The sequence below is a fragment of the Oryza brachyantha genome, chromosome 6, assembly GCF_000231095.2.
Source record: "Oryza brachyantha chromosome 6, ObraRS2, whole genome shotgun sequence".
Taxonomy (NCBI): Eukaryota; Viridiplantae; Streptophyta; class Magnoliopsida; order Poales; family Poaceae; genus Oryza; species Oryza brachyantha.
The window spans coordinates 11,877,028-11,897,911 of NC_023168.2; the positions used below are offsets into that span (position 1 = coordinate 11,877,028).

The 20,884-nt window shown below is 45.6% G+C and overlaps 1 long non-coding RNA gene and 1 pseudogene across 1 annotated transcript; one reads left to right on the plus strand and one right to left on the minus strand.

Moving 5' to 3' along the window:
• Positions 1 to 228: 228 nt before the first annotated feature.
• On the minus strand, positions 229 to 3,911 carry LOC107304346 (annotated as a pseudogene).
• An 8,196-nt stretch (positions 3,912 to 12,107) lies between these two features.
• On the plus strand, positions 12,108 to 14,970 carry LOC107304453. The gene is made up of 3 exons (XR_001550540.2): positions 12,108 to 12,508; positions 14,045 to 14,126; positions 14,460 to 14,970. It is a non-coding gene; the product is annotated as an uncharacterized LOC107304453 (long non-coding RNA).
• Positions 14,971 to 20,884: the final 5,914 nt, after the last annotated feature.

A 20,884-nucleotide genomic window follows, 5' to 3' on the forward strand; every position in this document is an offset into this window, starting at 1 on the left:
GAACCCGAAGGACCACCTCCCTCCTACTTTCCTCCTCTGTCGAGGGAGAAATTTAACTATTTGTCACTATTAAATTGGTATACTCTTTAATTGCTACTTTTATATTTGCTCTTATAAATAACCCACTGGAGAGAAGTTAGCTTCTAATGTTTGTTACTTTTGCTGAGTTGGTACCACGTCAACGCGCTAGAGTGCAGAGGGCATGCACACCTTGCGCACACCGGCGTATCAAGCCTCGCTGAACGGCGTCCGGCGGTGCATGTCGGCCACATAGTAGGAGCTCAGCCGGAGCAGGCTCTGCGACAGCGTGAAGTCCTCTTCCGGGCTCAGCTGGTAGAGCTTCTGCCGCACGAACTCCGGCTGAACCGCACCGACGGCAGCGCATGCTCTGCGTCCGTCATGCAGTCCATCCAGTCCGTCAATGGAAGCTTTTTTTTTTTTCTCGGAGAAGAAGAAGATCACGTCAGCTTGGTCGAGCTCAGCATGATATCAAGTGAGTGTCAGAGATATGGATACATACGGTTAGAGATAATAGAGTCCAATATAAACTCTAGAAATAAAAATAAAACCCTAGAGAGATACGATAGAATTGTCCTGTACTCTAAGTATCTATCTCCTATGTACTCTATAAATATACCCACGTGGATCAATGTAATAAACAACAGAATATAACAGATCATAAATTTTTCTCCCATCCAATATTTTTCACATGGTACCAAAGCCTAAATAAAAAAACTAGTTGTCTATTTTGAGTCTCGTCGGGACGCCGGCGGCAACCCGCCACCGGCGAGCCATCCAACCTCGCAAACCAACGACGACAAGATCTTCAGACCTCGCTCGGTGCAGCAATGCGCGCCTTCAGCGTCGAGATCGTCAAGTGCCGTGGGCGGTGGCAGCCATGACACTGCCACTAATCACCGTTTAACGGCAAGGCGGCGAGGACGACGACCATGGATCTTCAATTTTTAGCACAGAAACACGATGTTGTGCATGTATTTTCTTTTTCAAGTAGCTACCTAGCCTCTATAGATTATTGATAGATTAGATTTTCTACAATAATTAGTATTAGATCAATTTCTTTTTAGCCACTATATAGATTAGATTAGATTAGTTCTTCTGGCTACAAAACCTCCTCAAATTCTAGTGGCAGAAGCAGAGTAGCGACGACTTCGATTAACCAACAAGCAAGCACCACATCAAGTGACCAATGTCTTCACCAAACCTCCACGTCCGCCATCTACATGCATTGAAGTAACACCGCCGATGGTCTACATCAACATGGCAACAACTCGACAAGCCGCTTCGTCCATAACGATGGACATTCATCTGGCGTTCTCTGGCAGGAATCTCTGCAAGACGTTTCATCGACGACGGCATCGACCGCGTCATCAACGATGGGCAAAGTCCGCATCAACATGGCATCACCATGGTGGTGACCTACACGACGTACGGAGTACAACCAAAAATTGGTGACCCGACGTCAACAGCGTTCTCTGACATCTGCAAGATGACCAGACGCTTCCAACGGCATCCTCTGACATCTGCAAAGTGCCTCATCTATGATCGCAACTCTATCTCTAATTTTTTTCGCCTTCGGCTATATGCGGCTGCATCAACTACCATGTCTACAACGACCACGACTACCACATGATCGACTACCTCGACATTACAACAAGTCATCCTCGACAACTCCAGTCAAAAACGTCCGTGTCGTCGCTATCTTCCATAACACTCCCGCTATGACCGCGGGAGGGAATAGAGGAGAGAGACAACGGATGACACAAAAGGAGACGCTCTCACTAAGGTGGAGGACCGAGACGATACAGAAGGGGACGCAGTCACCAGGTGGAGGACACTATCCATCAGAGATGCAATCGATGATGGATAAACAAAGAAGAAAAGATGGTGAAACACAAGATTTCAAATCCAGTCGCAATCGTTCCCTTTGCTCCCGTTATGACTAAGAGGAAATGTTAGAGATATGGATATATACGTTTAGAGATAATAGAGTCCAATAGAAACTCTAGAATCCTAGAGAGATACGATTGAATATTTATCCTGTACTCCAAGTTTTTATCTCCTATATACCCTATAAATATATCCACGAGGGTCAGTGTAATAAACAACTGAATACAACAGATCATAGGTTTCTCTCCATCCAATATTTTTCACAGTGAGAACGCATTACCTTCTCAATGACGTGGGGGAGACGGTTGGCGAAGCCGGGCATAAGCGCCATGACGAACACATCGGCAGCAACCTTCTCAGGGTGGCCATAGCTATGGCCGACGAGCACGGTGTGTTTGCCGTCAGGGAGTGCGCGGGCGGCGTCGAGCAGTGGGCCTCCGTCTCGACGCGGAGGGCATAGGCGGGCTGGTCAACGTAGCGGCCGGCCGACGCGCGGATGGGCCGCCACACCGGCGCGCAGATGCACGACCTGGGGGCCGAGCGTCAGGTCCCGTGCGTAGCCGGACGAGCAGCAGACGGTGTGGAAAATATTCCATGGTAGAAAATATATAATCTATCATGATCTGTTGTATTCTGTTGTATATATTGTACTGATTCTTATTGGTGTATTTATATGGTACATAGGAGATAGAAACTTGGAGTACAAGATAAATATTCTATTGTATCTCTCTAGGATTTTATTATTATCTCTAGAGTTTCTGTTGGACTCCGTTATCTCTAACCGTATATATCTATATCTCTAATATTCCCCTCAGTTGTAATGGGAGCAAAGCGAACGATTGCGACTGGATTTGAAATTCAGTGTTTCACTATCTTTTCTTATTTGTTTCTCCATCATTGATTGCATCTCCGATGGTAGTCCTCCACTTTAGTGACTACGTCTCCTTCCGTGTCGTCTCAGTCTTCCACCTTGGTGACTGCGTCCCCTTCTGTGTCATCTCTTGTCTCTCTCCTCTATTTCCTCCCGCAGTCATAGCGGTAGTGTCATGGACGAGAGCAATGACACAGACGCTTTTGACTGGAGTTATCGAGGATGATTTGTTATAAGTTCCATCGAGGTAGCCAATCATGGTATAGCTGTGGTCGTCGTAGACATGGTAGTTGATGTAGCCGTACATAGCCGAAGGCGAAAAAAATTGAAGACGGAGTTGCGATCATAGATGAGGCACTTTGCAGATGTCAGAGGATGCTATTGGAAGCGTTTTTGCATATGTCCGAGGATGCCCTTGAGTCATCTTGCAGATGTCAAAGAACGCTGTTGACATCGGGTCACCAATTTTTTGTTGCACTCCGTATGCCGTGTAGGAGATCACCACCGTAGTGATGACTGGTTGATGCAGTCTTTGTCCGTCATAGATGACGCGGTCGATGCCGTCTTCGATAAAGCGTCTTGAGAGGTTCCTATCAGAGGACACGAGATGAATGTCCATTGTTGTGGACGAAGTGGCGGCATGTTGTTTATATGTTGATATAGACCATTGGTAGTGTTACTTCAATGCATGTTGTTGACGGAGGTGGAGGCTTGGTCAACACGTCGATTGCTTGATGCAGTGTTTGCTTATTGGTTGATTAATGTCGCCGCTCCTCTGTTTCTACCACTAATATTTGGGGATTTTGTAGCCAGAAGAAATTAATCTAATCTAATCTATAGATAATTTTGGGTGACTAAAAAAATGATCTAATACTAATTATTAGAGAAAAATCTAATATATGGATAATATACGGATATTACATAGCTAATTAAAGAAACAAAAAACAATAGATGCATGCACTCTGAGGCAACCAATCCAGCGGTGACGATGGCACGTACGTCTCCTCGTCGTCGTCTAGTACTTGGGTGGGTCAACGAAGAAGTGGCGCCTCCCGTCGATAAACTTCCTGAAGCCGTGCTGCGAGTAGCGCCGCCCCTCGTCGAAGTTCTCCAGCACTCTCGCCGACCTCATTGCTGCTTCCTTTACCTCTTCTTGCGAAGCAATTTTAGGCAAAGGGAGAGAGATACTTCCGAATTTTTGGCTTCCTGTTGGATGGGCTCGCCGCCGGCGTGCCGGTGTTGACTCAAAATCGACGAGTAGTATTGGGATCTAGGCTCTGATACCATGTGCAAAATATTGGATGGGAGAGAAATATATGATCTATTGTGATCTGTTGTATATTGCACTGACCCTCATAAGTGTATTTATAGGGTACATAGAAGATAGAAACTTAGAGTACAAGATAAATATTCTATCGTATATCTTTAAGATTTTATCTTTATCTCTAGAGTTTCTGTTGGACTCTGTTATCTCTAACCGTATGTATCTATATCTCTAACAGACGGTACAAGTCGGCGCGACTTTGGCTGCGAGCACCTGGAGCGGCTTGGGCGATATGCGACGATGCACCGTCGTTTTCTTGCTCTCCTCTCACGCTAGCGGCCACTACTATAGAACCTAGCAAATTTGACGGGTCATCCGTGACGTAACCTAACAGTCCGTCACACCCACACTTATTTGTGACGGGCCAAAATAAGGCCCGTTGTAGATGGCTCTATTTAGTTTGGCCCGTCACCGATGACATATCATTTGTGTCGGGCCAAAATTTACGCTCGACACGACTTATCTGTGAAGGGCCAAAATCAGCGCCCGTCACCGATGACACTCATCCATGAAGGGCCAAAATAAAACCCGTCATGGATGAGTCATCCGTGACGGGCCATAACTATGGCCCGTTAAAGATGAAATGAGTCATCCGTGAAGGGCCAAAATTAGTGCCCGTCACGGACGAGTCATCCGTGACTGGCCATAATTATGGCCCATCAAAGATGACATGAAAGACTTCTAATGAAAATTTTTCCTCCTCACCACTTCAAAATTTTTATCTTTCCCCCTCCTCTCTCCCTCCTCCCCCAGATATATTTGCCTTCTCCTCACTCGTTCTCTTCATCTCTCACTCTTTCTCTCCTCTCTCTCTTCCTCTCTCGGCGCCGAGCTCGAGTGAGCGGCGTGCGCGTGGCGGCCGGCACGTCGCCCCCGTCGCTCGGGCTGCCCCCTCCGTGGTGGCGCCGAACCCGACGATGGGTGGCGACGACAACGAGTGGGCGACAACGACGACACGGGTGGTAGCAGCGGCGCTGACCCCGACGGCGACGATGAATAGGAGGCGACGCGGGCCCCATCCTCCCCGGATCTATAGGCGGGAGTCGGCGGCGGGAGAGGGGGCAACCGGTGGCGGGAGCGGGAGATCCGATGGCGGCTTGGAGTAGAAATTATTTTAGTATACTTCTGATTGAATGTAGTTTTAGTACACTACTAATTTACTTGTCTGTAGTTTTTATTTTAGTGTTAAAATTAAAAAAATGTATGGATGGATATATATGTGTGGGGGTTCTGAGAATATATATATTGCTTCAATATTTTTTTAAGAGCATAGCGAGCAACAACGTGAGACCACAAAATATATCAAATTATTTTTTATTGTGTATTTCACTATCAGTGAAGGGCCGTAATAAGTGCCCGCCGTAATTTTAGCCCGTCAAAGATGAGTCATCCGTGACGGGCTATGAGCATATCGGTGACGGGTTTCACTTTTGGCCCATTAAAGATGATGCACATCGGTGATGGACTTTGGCCCGTCAATGATAGGTTTTTCTCATTAGTGACCATTCATCACTGTCCAGACCATTGTCCGTCACAAATAAAGATTTAGGCCCGTTACAGATAACCGGTTCTATAGTAGTGGGCGGGTCCGGTCCCCATGTGCGGCGTCAGCGGTGAGCACCTAGAGCTCGTCGATGGCTGGACGGCGTGCAGCGACACACCATCGTCATCGCCTATCCTCTCACGCGGGCGGCAGGTGGACTGTGAGATCAACATGTATTTTCCCCTTACTATGGTTTAGCTGCTCTCTTAGGGGGTAATATTGTCATTTTGTGTGCCCTATCCACGCTGGCGTGCCAACGTGGTGTGTCAACTCAGCAAAAGTGGCAAAAAGTTAAGAGCTAACTCATCTCCGGTGATATATTTGTAAGAGCAAACGCAAAAGTGGCAATTAAAGAGTATGCAAATCTCTAATAGTGGCAAATAGTTAAATTTCCCCTATCCACGGGTGGGTGAATCATACTTTGGTCCCCACTCCAGTTGGGCTATGATGGGCCTTCTACTTGCTTTTTTTTCTTCCTTTTTCACTAATGAATATATTTTTTTACCAAATTTTGTTAAATTTATTGAATTCGCCTCAAATTTGGATGACCCTACCATTGCTTACCGAAGTCGTCTCTCGACAGAGATCATGGTTACCCCATGGCGGGAACCACCGATGCGAGGTTATTGAAATGATTTTCATGACAACTCTCCTGCATGGGGGGAGGAAGCTCATCGTTAGGCTAGTCACGAAATGCGGGCGAAGTGTACATCCACGACAGTACAAATAAACTAAATTATTCAAATAGCCATGCTCATGGTTGCTTAGAACGCACTTGGCTAGTTTTATAAATTAACATGATAGGTTGGGATTACGTGTAATTTTGATATTGGTGGAAAACTTCCCAAGGGATCGGAAGCGGTAGACCTCATAAAGCATGAAGGACCAGTGGCACAAAGCAGTCCTTTGATAGTAGGGATGGTAAATAGAAGTCCCACTAGATTATAATATCGTGAACCTAAAATTTGAGTGCTAAATCAAGGCTTATGAAATATATTTATGAACTTAACTTTATGTAAGAAAAAAGTCTATTCTGGTTAGGGGAATGCTACCGTACTGGAGCCTATTGCGTTAACAGGATAGACACCCCGAATCCGAGAAAACAGAAACAGAAAATGACTCTGTGCCCCCGCGCTTCTCCCGGCAGTGGTACCGCTCTAGGCTATTAAAACTCCTACAGCGAAAGGTCCAGATGATCACATCAGCCAGACTTCCTTCTACGGAATCTTCAACTGTATCGCTGTAATTTATCCTGGTTACACCATGTCATGGTAATCTAACCCTCCCAGTTGAAGGCTCCTTTTACGAGAACTTTAAAGGTTGAGATTTCTATAGAAAATATCCTATATGGACGTTCCAGAACAAATAAATGCACATTTCAAATTTATTTGAAATTTCTTAATAATATCTTAAAACATAGAAAATTTTAAAGATTTTCAATATGAGGTCCAATCTATTAGAAAAAGGGGATTCCTCACCGTTGCGAACGGGCCGCCGTGCTTCGTCCTTCCTGATTTCAGCTTAGTCTCACGTGCCTCCGTGCGTTCCACCTCGCTCAACGTCACCAGCGAGGAGCGCATCCTCTGCAGGCCGAGGAACGGAGCAGAAGCTGCCTAGTTCCAGCTCAGTCTTGCACGCCTCCACGCGCTCCACCTCGCTCAACGACGTTAGCAAGGAGCATGTGTGCTGCAAAGACGACGAATTGAGCAGGAGCTATGGCTAGTTCCGGCTTGGTCTCACGCGCTTCCGCGCGCTCTAACTCGGTCAACGTCACCGGCGAACAAGGGATGCATGTGATAAGTCTCACTGAGTCCAACCGAATGTATGTGATTGGTTTGTGCTCACCATGTGTTTGATAAAATGTTGCTCATGTTACCATGACTTGTACCATATTACATCTCAAGTAACATGGTATGCATGAGTAACATGGTACCTCTCATAAACCACGTGTTTTACCTTAAAGGTACTAGCCATGGTACCATGCCTGGTATCATGTTATCTGCTCGGTAACATGGTACATGTCAGATACTCTCACACCCGGAGTTCTGTCCTAAGCCTAAAATCGTAAAAGAAATCCGTAAATAACAATTGGCTTAATTAACTCAGGAAGAATCCCTCTAAAAGAAATTAATTTAATTAAATCGAGGCTCGCCAATCGACTAACTGGATTTAAATTCAAATTGCAGAAGTATAAAATTTGGCCAAACAAATTAATTTAAAACTCGGCAAAAGTGTGGCTTTCCTTTTTCCCTCATTTTTCCTTTCTTTTTCCCTTCCTTCTCAAATTGGGCCGAAGTCCAATTTTCCTCCCTTTCCTTTTCTTTTTCCTTTTTTCTTTTTCCTCCCCTCCTTCCCGGGCCGGCCCAGCCGAGCCGGCCCATCTCCCCGCTCGGCCGGCCCAGCCGACCGGCCCCCTTTCCTCACGCGCGCGCTCCCCTCCGCCTGGGCCGCCGCCTCGGCCCAACTCGCCCGCGCCGTGCCCGCGAAGTCCGTTGCCGCCTCCCTCCTCCCTCGCGCCACAGACAGGTGGGGCCCACCTGTCAGTGACCGAGCCCTCGCCAGCTCGCGCGCCCGCGCCGGCCGAATCCGAGCCGCGCCGCGCCGCCGCTGCGTCGCAACCGCCGCCGCGGAGTCCTCGCCGCGTCCGACTCGGTCTCCAACCACCGCCCCGCCCTAGCCGGCCTCCCCGCACTATAAATCCCCTCCTCGCCGCCGCGCCGCCACTGTTTTCCCCTCCGCCACCGAGCCGCCGCTGTGCCCCGCGATCACACCCTCTACCGCACGTCGTCGCCGTCCAGCCGCGCCGTCGCCTACGCCTCGGCGTCGCCAACCCTCCTCCGGCTCCCGTCGCCGCCGGAGGGCACCCTGCGCCCTTCGCCGCCCCTTCATCCTCTCCACCGCCGTGCCTCGTCGCCTCGCCGCCGTCTGCCGATCTCCTCACCGCACGTCACAAGGCGCCGCTCGTCTGCGTCACCACCTTCGCCTCGATCTCGCCGACTCACCCGCACGGTCGCCGCCGCCGGTGAGCGTCTCCTTCCTCCTCCCCTCTCTCTTTTCCTTCCCGGCCGACCGCCACCGAGCCGCACGCCGTCGCCGGACATGTGCGGAGCTCGTCGTCGCCGTCGCCCGCTGCTGTCGTCGTCGCCTTCGCAACGCCGTCGTCAAGCCGCCCCCACCCGCGCCCGTCCGCGCCCGCGCTCGTCGCCCGGTCATCGTCGCCACGCCAGTCCGTCGCCGCCGCTTTGCCCAGCTGCACCGCGTGCGCCGCCACCTCGGTCGTGCGCAGCACGCCGTCGCCGGACGCCGGTTGTCGCCGTCGCGCCATCGCCATGCGCCGTCCCCTGCCGCCACCGCCGGCTGCCGCCGTCGGCCGAGCCGCTCTCCCCGCTCCCCTGCTCTCTCTCCCTCTGACCGACGGGTCCCACCCGTCAGCCGCCGTCGCGCCCCTCCTCCCTCTCTCCTCCCGTGGGACCCACCTGTCAGCCTCTCCTCTCCCCTCTCTCCCACCGACAGGTGGCCCCCACCCGTCAGCGCCTCCTCTCTCCTCGCTGACGTCAGCGGCCCCATTAATTACGTAATAATTGATTTAGGACTTTTCTGTTTAGTTAAAAAACCCAGAAAACTTCTAAAATTCATAAGTAATTCATCTAGTCTCCGTTTAGGTCCATTCAAATTTCATTAAATTCATAAAATTGTCAAGAATCCATTAAAAATGCTTTCTTTTCCTGTTTCAGTAGAGTTTGTGCCTGTTTTATTTATTTTTGTGCTTTGTCGCTTAGATTCGAACCCCGCCGAAGAGCCGGTTTACTTCGAGATCGTGGCCGAAGTACCCCAGGGGCCAGAGCAAGGCAAGTGGCACTCATCTTTGATCATATTGAACCCATTATTGCAAATTCTCTGTTTTCTTAATTCAAATATGCATTGTTTTAATTAAAGTATTTACTGTATTTACTTTTCGGATAAACCTTATTATTATGCCGTTGTTTATCCAACTTTATTCGTGGCTAGACCAGGGGTAACTTGATTAGAGTTAGGCCTAGGTTAATGCTTAGCCGTGCTTAGAACAAGTAGCTCATGGGATCACATTTAATCATGCTTAGTTCTGAATAGCTGAAATAATGATTCATCACCCAGTTCGGGTTAATGTCAACCTAAAATATTGATAATGGTGGGCTGTGGGTGCATGGTTTTGAGAGTCGCACCCATGACAATTAAGGACCGGTTCACGGGAAACCCTGGAGGTAATTAAGTGCTAACCACATGCCGAAATGGGTAAGGTAGGGTTTAAAGCATGACTTCGAACTATTTGACGTACCGAGACAAGGGTAGGCGTGATGGAGTATGGACGGGCAATCGTGGTGTAACGAAAGCCTCTGCTGCTTCCGGATCTACCAAGGCACAAGAGGGGACTACCCGACTTGGTGTAAAGGAGGGGATGAAACCTGAAGTGTGGTACGATTAAATAGGGAGGGTTATGTGACGGGTCCTATCACGGTCTCCTTTCCGGTATACCATGGTGGTATGTCGGCGCACGTTCAAGTGTAGTGGAGTCGTGTCTTGTGGGTACAGTAGTACACCTCTGATCAGAGTATAATCTATTCGAATAGTCGTGCCCACGGTTATGGGCGAACTCTCAGCTTCACTGTGATTAGTGAACCTTTAGTAACTTGAGTAAACTGGTTTTCACTCGGGACTACTGCAACATGGTGTAACGTTGAGTAGTGGTTGGGCCTGTTGCAACGTGGTGTAATGTTGGACAGTGTTGTGGTATTTTACAATTGTTATTTACTTATCCTGTACTGTATTCAATTACCTTTATTCTTTTAATCTCTGTTATTTATTTAACCGCTGCTTTATTGCAACTAACCTTAAGCCTGTCCTTGATGACCCCTATGCATCATTTATTACCCTCTTTTCTGTGTTACTTGTTGAGTACGGTGATTTCTACTCAGCCTTGCCCAACTTTTTTCCCCTTCAGAGCTAGAAGTTGAGTCCGATGGAGGTGTCTCTCAGGAGTGAGCTGATCTACCGTCGAAGCTTTGCCTGTGGACTGGAGCCGTACCCGCTGGAGCTAGTCTACCTTTTTCTTTCCGCTGCATTTCCGCTAGAATAAGTGTTATTTTCAGTTGTCTCTAAGAACGATGGTTATGTAATCAACATTGTCTTTTTGTGTACCCTGACTGGTCCTGGACAGGGATTTTAATACACAATTAAGTTCAGAAATTCGTGTGAGGAATTTCTAAACGTGACAGATACTATATATTATACCTGACAGGTACCAGTCATAGTAACATGAGTAACATGGTGGCTTTCATTTACTATGTTTGATACCTCAAAAAATTGACAAAAATCAGGTGCACTGTGGCTACACTTGTAGTAACAACTAGCGCTAAAGTGTTTTCAGTCGGCGTGGTTAGTACCAACAGAAACAGGTTAGCCCTCACATGGTTCAGACTGACATAGAGCTGTAGCTAAGCCAATACAGAGTATGCTCGCCGGTCTGTCTCTGCTAAGCGTGTCGCGAGCAGAGGAAGCAGGAGGCAGCAAGCACAGCGAGGCCCTAGCACGTGCGACTGTGCGGGGGGACGCACCACTGAACCACCGGCGCGTGCACACACACACGGTGAGATGCCCACATCCCGTCGTTGTACGCTTCGGAGGGAAGTCCGTTCGGTAGCATTTTCGACAAATAAGGGGGATACAATGGTACGGTATACCGTTTGGAACGGTATATCTGTAAGATCATACTCATGATCTATATTTTGTGATAAACAATTGGCTTGTAAATTGATAGATTTAGTTGGTAAACAGTTATTGTGTTGGTGTGAGTGTGTGTGACTAATGCAGGTCAGGTTGCGATATATGTGCCCAGAAACGGTTTGTTTGTCTCTGTGTGTGCAGGTGACTTAAGGTCAACTGTGGTCAATGGATGGTAAGGACCATGACTAGGTTCAGGGAAGAACTGAGGTCTGGATGGTCGGGATGCGGACCATGACTAAGTTCAGGGAGGAACCGAGGTCTGGATGGTCGGAATGCCATGTGACATGGTTGGAGTAGAGTCGTGATTCTCGGAGGTCAATACCGGTCACCGGCGGTGGGATCGTGACTAAGCTCAGGGAGGAGCTGAGGTCCGGACGATCAAGGATGCCGGGTGACAGTGTTGAATACGAGATGGCACATGGTGGAGGAACACTGTGTGGGATGGAGTCGTAACGGGCTTCACATGTTGCATGTGTAAGCATCGGAAAAATCGCGAATTAAATCGGATCAAGATCGGATGAGAAAAAGCGAAAAGGAGTTGGTCGGGTACTGTAGCCATGCGGGTTACTATAGCCGTGCGGGTTACTGTAGCGAACCCGGATTACTGTAGCAGAGTCGGACTACTGTAGCGACCGCGCACTGTTCATGTTCGGACACTGTAGCACGCGGGTACTGTAGCACCGAGGTTTGGTTTTGGATTCTAATTAGAGATAATTTTGGAGATGAGTCCTACTAGGATAAGGAGTCTGATTCCTAGTCAGAGATAGATTTTGTTGATATAAATAGGTACCGAGGGGTATGTCCTCGGTACGCTTTTTGGAGATTTAGAATTAGAAAATTAGAGTTGAATAGTTGTTGATTCTAGATCAACAATTTTGAGAGGGGTGCTGTTGTTGCACTTTGAAAATACTAGTTGAAGCAATAAAGTTGAGAGCATTCAATCTACAGATTCTGCTTTCATCTAACGGTATTTCTCTGGATCTCGACGATCTGATTGACGGCACAGGAGCAACACGATCAAGTTAATTTCAGGAGCAGCGTAACCAGATTGGCGGCATAGGACGGCGTTACCAGAGGTAATCGCAGGAGCGGCTAACCAAAGGTAATCTTTTATTCCGCGAAAGATTTTTGGGTTTTGGTTTTCTCTACCATTCACCCCCCTCTGGTAGGTCTGTTTAACTCTGTTTCGATCCTACAATATCGTTATCTTGCTTAAGTAACATAGTACTTTCTAGGTAACATGATACCTCAAATGTATCAGGTATGGTATCATGCTTAGGTAACATGGTACCTTACATGCATCGTGTATGATACGTCAAGATAGCATGCTCAGGTAATATGGTATCTTCTAAGTAACATGGTATCTCACATGTAGCATGTATGATACCTAAACAGTATCAGATAATATCTGGCACTAGTGGTATCATGAACAGTATCATATCACTGGTAACGAATTCTCATCGTCGTTGCCACCATCGTCGTCGCCGTCGCCAAGCTCGTCCGGCTGCCCTAGATCCGACCGCCTTGGATCTAGCTGCTTGCCGCCTCGTCGTTCCCGCCGAGCTCACCGCGCCACCGTCGTTGGCCCATCGCTCTCTCCGCAGCCAATGGCCGGCCCAGTCGCTCGCCATCGAGCCGCTGCCACCCACCGTCTCCGTCGTCGAGGTTGTTACTGGTGGAGAGGTTGGAAGGAAGAGGAAAGGGGCGGCTGCGTCGTAAGGTTGTCTCTGGTGGGGAGGTTGGGAGGAAGAGGGGAGACACAGCGGCGCGGGTGCAAGGGTGCGGGAGGCGCGGTAGCACGGGGTGGGGGGTCCATCGGAACGGACTCCTATCCCGTAGCATTTTCCTAAAACTTTTACATACATGTTCTTAGTGATCTAAAGCAAAGGTTAAAAAATAAAATACGATAAAAAAATATCTTAAAATAACTCTAAATTTAAAATTGAAAATTTAAATTTTGACTTATAGACATAAACATGAGAGAAAGGATGAATATGTGATCAGCGCAAGTGTTCAATATCCAGTCGACAAGTAAACACATGACTAAAAATGAACAAGCCAACTTCGTGGTTGCAAATAAGTACTATTGGGCAACACCAATGCGTTGCAACAGCACCGTAGCCTGACCGAGTACCCTGACCGAGTACTTCGTCTTTCCTCTTAGTATCGGCCGCTTCGCTTGCTGCATGTATCGTAGTTTTTTCCGCTCTGTAGTTTTTTCCTAGTGCTAACGTATCCCGTCGCTCTCGCTCCCGTCCGATAGCATTTCCGTTCTGGTTATATCTCTATACTGCCTTAAATCATATTAGATACTCAACAATGTGCAATAACCTTATAACACTACCATGAAGAAGGTGGTGAAGATGACACCCAATAAAACTAGTTGGAGTCGTTGCCTGTGGCAATAGCTCCACTGCCTTCTTTTCTGCTACCTTGTCTTATTCGGTTCTTGGATTGTAATTCACAGAACAATTGGTTCTAAACTCTGTTAGCATCTATAGGATTATTATGTAATAAATCTCTATAAGACCATTTGTGTATAAGCAATTGATAAAATATCATTTTACTCATGATCTACCAACTACTTATCTAACTTGTTATCTGACTCGTATAAATTTATCCCTGATATTTAATCAAGGCAGGGGACTCTCAAAAGATTCCTGCCTTATTGCTATTCAGCACCAACACACACAGTTAAATCCTAGTCGACAGGAGTAAAGGTGCGTACATAAATAAATCCATGTCTCCTAAAATAAGTTCATTTTTAGTTTTTGATACGATATTTGACTATTTGTCATATTTAAAAAATTATGATTAATATTTTTATTGTGATTAGATGATAAAACATGAATAATACTTTACGCGTGTCAAATTTTTTTAAACTTTTTTTTAACTTTTCAAATAAAACGGATTGTAAAAATAATTTTGTTTTGAGATGGAGCGAATACTCATAGTCAAATTTTTAGACCCACTTACCTATTTTTTTTAATCTTAGTACTGGCCGGTACTCAACATCCATACTGTACATCGTTTTCACCTCCCTACGTATGCAGAATCTGCAGGAAGCCGCGTGATGTCTACCGAGCGATCCACGATCCGAGCGCCTGGACTCAGACCGATCGACCGGGAGCCTCGTTTCCCCAGCTCACGTACGCACTCCGGCCAAAAAGTAGTGTTGTATAGGCTACTGTAACCGGTCTATTACCTACGGTTGGACGCAGATGAGCCAACAACGTGTATACTACTATACTAGTAGTATGTGTACGTATACCGAGTATGAGCAATCAGGCAGTGGTCGTGGTGAAATACAGAAATTCTGATCGATGGAGCAGCTTGGGGAGGTAGCTAGGGAGACAGAAGGGCAGCGTTGGAGCGCCGATTTGACGAGTCCGGCCGCGCGGTGGCCATGGACGGGTCGCGTCGCCCGTCGTCAAATCAGCCGGTGCCCGGTAGGGTAGGGGATCAGATCGGTCGAACTCTCGGACGTACTGGTACCAGAATACCAGTCTTCTTTAGATGTGAATAATAACGCGTCTGTCGTTGCCGTCGTCTCCATCTTTGCCTCTTCAAACCCTGCCTATTACTACTATTGCACAAGCACGGGTAAAGCATCCAAAAACTCCTAGAAATAAGGTGGTGTTTAGTTTGCAAAAAAATTTTGCAAAAAACATTACATTAAGTTTTCGGATACATATTTAAAGTATTAAACATAGTCTAATTACAAAACAAATTTCAGATTCCGGCTAGAAACCGAGAGACGAATTTTTTGAGCCTAATTAATCCGTCATTAGCACATGTTAGTTACTGTAGCACTTATGGCTAATCACTTTGTAATTAGGCTCAAAAGATTCGTCTCAAGATTTCTTCCGTAACTGTATAATTAGTTTTTGGTTTATCTATATTTAATACTTTATTTAGGTGTCTAAAGATTTGATATTATAGTTTTTGAAAAAAAAAATTAGGAACTAAACAAGGCCTAACATGGATTCACACGTTTGCCTAGATCCGAGCTATAGCTGCATCGCTGGCATATTTAGAAATTTTTCGGTAAGTAGTCCAGTTAAAAAAGATAACATCACAATCACACGTATGGATATAAATTTACTTAAATATGATAGAATATAGAAACAACATCTTCCAACATCGATAATCAACTAATTTTAGCTTTATGATTTCGGCAGAGTGATGCAATATCCCCTTTCCTCTTCATGTTTTACCCAAATACAAATAGCTGAATACAAATCCTATAATAGCAAGTTAATGACGAGATGATGTCGCGTTGAGGCCATGCCCTTCTATGGGTTTTGTATTCAGCACGTAAAACGTAGCAGTGGATTAACATATGATTAATTAACTATTAGCTATAAAAAAGAAAATGGATTGATATGATTTTTAAAATCAAATTTCCTATATAAAGTTTTCATAAAAAATAATCCGTTTAGCAGTTCAGTAAACGTGATGGAAAAAGAGAAAAACTGTATTAGTTAACTGGGGTAAAGAACGGGGCCTGAGTCCTTCAAGTTTCATTTGAGCATGAGAAATAGCATAAAGCATGGGGTTATCGGGAGCGAACTACGGCCAATATGACAGCGACGGTGACATCATGGTACACACAGCGGCAGCGATGGTAGTTGGTCGGGTGGCTCTGGTTGACAACTAAGGGCGGACGAATTGTCCCCCAAAACAATCAAAGTTAGCAGAAGTCCATCGCACTCATCCATAATTTCTCATTGCACTCACCCTTGCTCGCTGTGATGAGGAGCAAAAGGCTGCTTATGGGGCATATTAACTCGAAGGTGTGGCTGTACGCTGTGATGAACCCATTGGACTGAAAAAGGAAATAATTCCTTAATATGAAATATGGAGACATGCCTTTCTTGGACATCCTGAACCATTTCAACTACCTGGCTTGCTATCCTCTTGAGGAGATGACAACTGAAGCTAGGAAGGTGAAACTTTGTTGTGACCATCTCAACCCTATGATGGAGCACAACCTTGCTTCCCATGAGATGCCATCATGAAATATCTGGTGGAGCTCTTAAAGCGGAGTCGATTAGCCAGTAGGAAGAAAGCAATGGAGAAAAGGAAGAAAAAGTGGGTGGCCAAGAAGACAACCAAAGGTACTTCTCGTCCTCGTATGATACAAAGGGTGGATTACTGACCGAAAACTCGTCAAGCTCCCAGACCCTGTTGTGTAGCACCTCATCCGAAACAGCCATTGATTCAATATGATAACCTTGGTGGGCGTCATGCTAACTGCTAGTCAAGTTCATCGGGCAAATGTAAACTGTTTCGATAGTGGTGATCAGCTGGGACATTATGCTTCTATATGTACTCATCCAGAAAGACAATCACTACCACCTATAAGGCATGTTGCTCAGATACGACGTGCTCTATCTCCAACAGGTAGGTTTCTATGTGGGGGCCGTGCTGCTCGGAAACCAACTGAAGGATATGAACATCACATGTAATGCTAGATACATTTCCAGTGAACTCAACTCCTATTTTAAGTTCTTTTTTTATTCCAGACCATCACATTCCTTCATAGCATCTAGAGTAGTGAAACAACATTAGTTTAGAGACTATGCTTCGACCAAATATTATGTTATTGCGATCACCTAGTTCTACCATTAGATCAAAGTGAATTTCTAAAATGTTAAAATCATGATGGGATGCATAGAGTTTAAAGTTGATTTAACTCAAATAGATTTCATGGGCATACATATTATCCTAGGTATGGGCTAGTTAACCAAATACAAGTGAACTATTTGATTGTGCTAAGAAAAGGGTTTCTCTAATGAATTCCAGTGGTAACTCACCACTATTCAATTGAGCTAGGTCTCCAAACCTAAACCACCATCTATTTTCATGCTATAGACACTCTCACTCTTTCAAATGTTCCCAAAGTATCTTATTAAATATCCATATATCTTTCCAAGTGAATTATCAGGCGTTTCTCTGATTCGGGATATTGAGTTTATCATAGATTTAATACCTGGGAAAGTACCTATCTTGAAAAACCTCTACCATATGTGTTCTGAAAACTTATTTGAACTTATGAAGCAACTTCGTGAACAGTGAAAGAAAGGATTCATTCATCCTAGTTCATCACCATGGGGATGCCCGGTACTTTTCGTACCAAAGAAATATGGTAGCATGTGCATTTTTGTTGATTACCATCCTATAAATGAAGTTTGTTGTATTTTAGAATAATTTTTAAATTCTATAAATTGTTAAGTTTTAGGATGGATAGGGTAGATCTTTTTCCCGTGCTGCTATCAATTTCTGAACGACAACGTAAAATAAATTAAAATACGAAGATCCGATCGATTTTGATGGTACCAAAGAAATAGTGTTTTCTTTTCGACCTTAATTTCAACTAAATAATCTAATGCTTATATTTTGGAACAGTAAGAATTAGTATTGTATACATAAAAGATTAATTTATGTATTTTTAAAAGCAATTCCCGTTTGTACAGAACGTATCATTTAGCAGTTAGATCGAAAAACTTGTTAACGAAATATGAGCTAGCTCTTTGACCCAAAACTCTGATTAAAACGGGCCCTCCCAGTTCCCGGCCCTGATCAATCGAGCGGGCAGCCACAGGAGCATGCAAGCAGCTCGCGGCCTGCAGTTACACGCGATCCATGTGAGTGCTGCTGCTGATGATGGTGGTGACGCTGGCCGGCATGGCATCGCGCGGGCATTTGGACGCCCAAACTTTTACTTAATTACCACGCTCGCTCGTTGGCAGTAGCAGCGCGCAGCAGTCCCCGTTCGCAGGAGATTTTGGCACGTTTGTATATCACGGCGCACGTAGGCTATCGCGCAAGGCCGCGACACCCGGTCATCCTTGCAATATATAGCTACTACGCCCTGCCCCTGCTCTGCGTGCGCCCGTCCTCTTCTTCCTTCCTGCTCGTTAGTACAGTGGGGATCACTTGCTTCTCCTGTCGTTTCGTGCACTGACCTCCCTCGTGTCGTGTCTACGACTAGACATGCGTTTCGCCGATCATCGGATGATCTGTCGTTTGTTTTCATTTGATCTATCGTTTATAAAATTGTACTCCTTCAGTGACCCAGCTGAATCGGATGTTTGGACGTTAGTTAGGAGTATTAAATATAGACTGATAAGAAATTAATTACACAAATAAAGACTATTTCATTTGACAAAGCTTTTAAGCATTTCCATGATTAGCAAATGTTTAGTACTATACCATCACATTCGCTAATCATGGACTAATTAGGCTCGATAGATTCGTCTCGCGAAATAGTCCAGACTATGAGGTGGGTTTTATTAATAGTCTATATTTAATATCTCTAATTAGTATCCGAACATTCGATGTGACAGGGAATAAAAAAGTTTAGAGGATCCAAACAGGACCTTAATTTTAAACAGATTTCATTTTTAGCTTTCTTTGTTTATTCCACACATTAATTTTTTTCTCTCGTATTTCATTTTTAGGATTCATGTTTTGTACCATAATATAAACATTTCTATACTGGCTCTCATGATATCAATTATATATTCTAATTATTTAAGAGCAAATCAGATGGTTAGTAGGGAAATCTAATCATTTTAAAATTCAAAAAAATTGACTATTGAAATAACTAAAAAGGATCTTTTATACCTCCTTAGTCTTTGCTAAACACTCTAAAAAATACTTTTATTTTGAAATATAGGTAGTATTAGGTTTTGGGAAAGCGGGGGATATGTATTGGGATTTGAATAAAAGTGAAGTATATTTTAGTCTTGGTAGCCTTATGCATCTATATGTTAGGTAGGTTAAAATTGAAGTCTATTTTGGACTGAGTAAGTATATATCGTGTTGTAGCTTCCTTTTGTTTTGCTAATGGAAACTTTTGTTCCAAAATTAAGTACAGGTGAATGACGGGCTATATCAACTAACACTTTTCTAGGGCAATCACCATAAGGATGTTCCTTTTGTCAAATCCTTGCGCCACAAAGCGGGTACATCAACTAACACTTTTCTAGGGCAATCACCATAAGGATGTTTCCAAAATAACGAGTTCTAGTGCTCCCAGGCTTAAAATTAAGATAGATGGGCTAAGTACTTGTCTAATGTAACTTTCCTACAAAATCTTTTTATTAAATAAACCTTTTTAGCAAGTAATTTTATTAGTAAGCCCACCGGACAAAATTTTTCTAAAATTGAACCTTTTGGCTACGCCAGTGTTGGTGGCATGGCAAAACAATGCTGTCACATAGTCTGGTCGGCGCGGCATGGCGTCACAGTCTTGCTATGCCAATGTCAGTGGCGTGGCAAGACAATACTGCCACGCCACCGATAATGGAGTGGCAAGCCATTTCGCTACGTCAATCTTGGTGGCGTGACCAAAAGGTTCATGCGGTGTAAATATTTTCCCTGAAGGTTTAGTAATAAAATTATTTGTTAGAAATGTTTAAAAAATAAAAAAATTCCTTTCCCACCGTACCCCATGGTCTTCACTCACCACACAGGCCTCATCGATCCCTGGCATGCTATTGCATATCATTCACGATTCATGAACACTTCAGGCATTCTTAATACAAGAGCCACTATATTTGAATGGTGGGGGTTCATTTGTTTTATTTCTGCCGCTATCAATTTCTATTTTAGTGTTTTTTTTTCAATTTATAGAGAAGACAAATATTTTGCCTCAAAAACCCAAAAAACCCTCCTTCTCTCCTCTCTATGTCCATCACCCCTCCCTCACCGCTAGGATCCCTTTGTCACCTATTAGAGCATCTCTAACAGAATTGCCAAATGAATCTCCAAGTTAAAAATTGGAGATTTAGCCTAAAATTCATACTCCAACAGACTGGCCAACCGGATGGCCAAACCATTCAGCTGGCCAAACCATTCAGCTGGCTAAACCACCCCTGCCACTGGCCAAATTTGGCCAGCCAAAAGGCACTTGCCAAACGTGGGCCCACGTATGGCGCACACAGTACTACTACAGCAACAGGAGCCCACATGGCCACCAGGAGGGTTGTCGCCGTGAGCCGCCGCCGCGTCTGGGACCGCCGGCTCGTTGCCTTCGCGCTAGATCTAGCCGTCGCTGCCGCCATCTGGTGCCGCTGGCTCGCCGCCTCCACGCCGGCGCCGGGCCGCGGGGCCTCCTCGCCGCCGCATCGCCCATCCCCGCGCGCGCTACTTCCGCCCCGGCGCCGCCCTGCCTCCGTGCCCGCCCCGCCCCACACGGCCTCCCCGCCGCAGCGCCATCCCGAGCGCGGCCTGGCCTGCCTCTGCCACCGGCTGGGTAAGGAAAGAGGAGAGATAAAGAGAGAGAAAAGGAGAGAGGGAGAGAAAGAGATTGAGGAAGAGGGATAGAAAGAGAAAGAAGATGATGACATGTGGGGTCCAGCTGTCATAGACTTAAAATAGAGTGGATGGAGAGGTTGTTAGAGTAAAAAACGAATTTGAGTGCCCAAATGAAATAGGGAATGACCAAATTGGTATTTGAAGAGTCCAA